Genomic DNA, 3780 nt, shown 5'->3' with positions numbered 1-3780 from the left:
ATCTTGTCCCCTGCGAACTGTCTCCTTTTGTCCCCTCCCCCACCCCAACCTTCGGGCTGCCATGAGCTAGAGAAGATTCCCCCCTTGTTCCCTTTTACATCGGCGTCCCACCTCATCTCAGGCTGGCAGCAATGGGTCAGCTGGACCCAGACCAAACCTCCAAGCCAGGAGGCCAGACTGCATCTCCCCCTCTGGGTTTTTCTGGTAAGGCCTGTGGTAACTGCGGCAACCATGGACTGACCCAGGGAGTAGGTGTTATGAGTGGATTGGACCCACAACCGTTTCCCAAATCCACAGATTCTGTCATTTTAAGAGCTCAAGACATTTCCTTCTGGATGGCCTGTTTCCAGCCTGCCCTCACATAGAATGTGGTCTACTATTGATTATTGATATTCTCTAGCCGTCCTGGTCCTGCCCATTTTCACACCACAGCTAGCTCCTAGGCAGCCAGACCCATGGACCTCCTGCTGCCTACTGAGGAGTGCAGAGAGATTTTCTGAAGGACCTTGTTAGAAGTCCACTCTTATTTTTTTTTAAAGACCACACTCAGAGGGCATGTTTCAGGCAGTTTTTCACATGCATCTTTGAGAAATCAGACTCACAATGATTTTTGTGATTCTCTCCCAGGATCCAATAACCACTGCTCTACTCCCTACTTCTCTGAGATCAACATTTTAGCTTCCACAAAGAAGTAAAAAACTGATATTTCTCTTTATGTGTCTGGCTTATTTCACTTAATATAATGTCTCCCATGAGCTAGTTTTAAATAGAAACTGCACAACAAATTCTTTTATGTCAGATTTAAATTTAATTCTGAAGAGATAATTCGAAATCGTCACATATGTTTATGTAGGAAAATGTTCATTAAAATATTTATAGGACTGAAGATAATCTTAATGTTTAGCCAAAGGGGAGAGATTAAGTTTATTTAAGAGAGATGTAAGTTTATTGATCATCTCAATAAATGCAGAAAAAGCATTTAACAGAATATAGCACCCCTAACAGTCAACACAGTAGAAACACTAGGGACAGAAGGAACTCTGTATAAGCATTGTAAAAGCTATCTATGCTAAACCCAAGGCAGCATCATTCTATGTGGAGAAAGGTTGAAAGCATTTACTCTAAAAACTGGAAGAAGACAGGGTGCCCCCTCTTTCACCACTTCTATTCAACTTCATCCTTGAAATTGCCAGAGCCATTGGACAAAAGAAAGTAATTAAAGGTATACAAATAGGTCAAGAAGAATTCAAATCTCACTTTTTGCTGGTAGGATCATGTCATCTTCTTAAATTTTTTATTAGAGCTTAATAGTTATACATAGAAGTTGGGTTGATTTGGAAAAGATCCTATGTGCATGGAATCTGATTTACTCCATTCAGTCCCAACCCCCCATCTCCCTCCCCTTTCTGCCCCCATTCTCCTTTTTCTAATGATCTTTCTTTGGGTCATTTATCTGTTAATTTCTGACTGGTGCTTTCTACATATACATACAGGTGCAGTCCCCTGTTTTAGATTTCCATGTGCACATAACATGATCTGCGTAAAGACTTTTCACATTTCCTCCCTTCCCAAACCTCTCCGCCCTCTCATTCTCCTTCTACTCCACTGATCTTCCCTTTATACTTAAGATAGCCAGCCCAACCCCACTTCATCAACTTCTTTCCTCTATTTTGCTATGGCCCTGATAATTTCAGCATTGTACAGGAATAGTTAACTTCTGCCTTTCCGAACACAGAGATCAAGATTGATGTAAAATGAGAAAAACTCTATATTGGAAAACACTGAAGGCAACACCGACTGCTTCTGCAGATGATGACTCTGATTTGTAAATTTTTTTCTTAGCATTTGCAATGAATATGAACTTCTCCAAAAATCCTATGTTTACATAAAAGGACAACAGGAGACAGAGATTACTGAGACAGTGAGAAATGACTTCACACCATGATGAGGGCGAATGGCTTTCTGTTGGCTTCTAGCAATTCTCTGGTTACTCCCACCCACCATCAACCCTGCAAATGTGTGCAACTCCATGGGTCTAATTCCCTGAGACCAGTCCCACAGGTTATCAGTCTCCAGGCTGCTTTTCATTCGATATTATTTGCAATGTTGCTGCAGATTAACAAGCTATTTTGGGGTGCTCTCAGTCCATTTTCATAATGGTCTTTTTTTCTCTGTTTTGTAGCTATGACAACATTGGAAATGGGCAATCAATCATTTGTCACTGAATTCATCTTCTTGAGATTTTCCAACCACTCCAACCTACAGGGCTGGTTCTTCCTGCTCTTTCTGGTCATTTACCTGACCACTCTCCTGGGGAACATGCTCATAATTGTGGCCACCAGGGTCAGTCCTGCTCTCCACACTCCAATGTACTTTTTCCTCAGCAATTTGAGCTTCTTGGACGTCTGCTAAACATCCTCCACCCTCCCAGTACTGCTGGTGAACTTCTTTTGGAAGAAGAAGGCCATTTCTTATGAGGGCTGCCTTTCCCAGATCTTCTTCTTGGTGACAAGTGCTGGCACAGAAGGCATCTTACTTGCTGTGTGGCCAGTATGACTGCTGTGTGGCCACATCCCGTCCTCCTAAGTACCCAGTCATTATGAGTTTGAAGCTCTGTGTTGTCAGGTGACTGGGTCCTGGCTGTGTGGGCTGGTGAATTTGGTCACACACACGGTGCTGGCCATCACACTCACTCTGTGTGGGCCCCAGCAGTTCAGCCACTTTCTCTGTTACACCCAATTGCTCCTGAAGCTCTCCTGCTCAGACACCTCTGTCAACGAGTCTGCGCTCCATGTGGTCAGTGTAACCATGGGCCTGAGCTTCTGCCTCTTCACTGAAGGCTCCTACGCACTCATTATGGCGGCCATCCTGGAGATTCCCTCTGCCCAGGGCAGGAGGAAGGCCTTCTCCACCTGTGCGTCTTCCCTCACTGTCGTGGTGGTCTTCTATGGAACAGCCAAATTCCCACTATGACAGGCCCAGAGAAGGCTGGAATGGACACACTGGTCTCTGTGCTCTTCTGTGTGGTGAGCCCCCTGTTGAGCCCCGTCATTAACAGCCTGAGAAGCAACGAGGTCCAGAGTGCCCTGAGGAAGCTGGCTGGAGGGTGTGCATCCCTTTGCACGATAAAATTCTAGACAAATCTTCAAACTGGAGTATACATTCATCTGAAAAAGATGCCTCCCAGGGACTTGTAGGCCCCTGGTAAGAGAGTCTGTATCTGGAGCTTCAACTCCAACTCTCACTTTTAAAATCTCTGAGACTCCTTTCTCTCCTCTCTTTTAACAAACACCCTTTTCCCACTTTCAGGTACAAGTGTGTTGGACACCTTGTGTGGGTGTTTAGCACCATCTCTGTCCTTCTGTGTTCTCCCCACACCAGAGGGACAGAAATTACAAGAACATCGTTTCCCACACTCCCCTGCTTGCAGGCCTCCATTTTAGGAGGTTCTGTCAAGATCAGCCAAACACTAGGCAGAGAGAAAGAAAGAAAAGAAAGAAAGCGGGTTCTTTAGGATCCCATACCAGCAGCAGCAGCAAACCAGCCCTTTAGAGGAAGGACTTAATCTCCTTGGTGCCAGGAGCTGTGTGTGCAGGCTCCTAGACAGCAGTTCCTGAATGTGGGTCACAGTAGCTTGGAATGAGCGTCTATTTCCAGGGAAGTTAGGGTTTCCATATATGGGGTGGTGTCACCTGCCCTATTTTCCTTTTTCTTCCAGATCTCCCAACCATTTTATAACTTTTTTCTGTGTCAACTTCCTCTACCCTAAGACATCAAGAG

At 44.8% G+C, this 3780-nt stretch overlaps 1 pseudogene; it reads left to right on the top strand.

Annotated features, from left to right (window-relative positions):
• Positions 1-2184: 2184 nt before the first annotated feature.
• On the top strand, positions 2185-3137 carry LOC144373166 (olfactory receptor 5V1-like; annotated as a pseudogene).
• Positions 3138-3780: the final 643 nt, after the last annotated feature.

This window comes from Ictidomys tridecemlineatus, unplaced genomic scaffold (assembly GCF_052094955.1).
Source record: "Ictidomys tridecemlineatus isolate mIctTri1 unplaced genomic scaffold, mIctTri1.hap1 Scaffold_278, whole genome shotgun sequence".
Classification (NCBI taxonomy): domain Eukaryota; kingdom Metazoa; phylum Chordata; class Mammalia; order Rodentia; family Sciuridae; genus Ictidomys; species Ictidomys tridecemlineatus.
The sequence above is the reverse complement of the archived record's forward strand: the minus strand, read 5'-3'. Positions and strand labels throughout refer to the sequence as shown.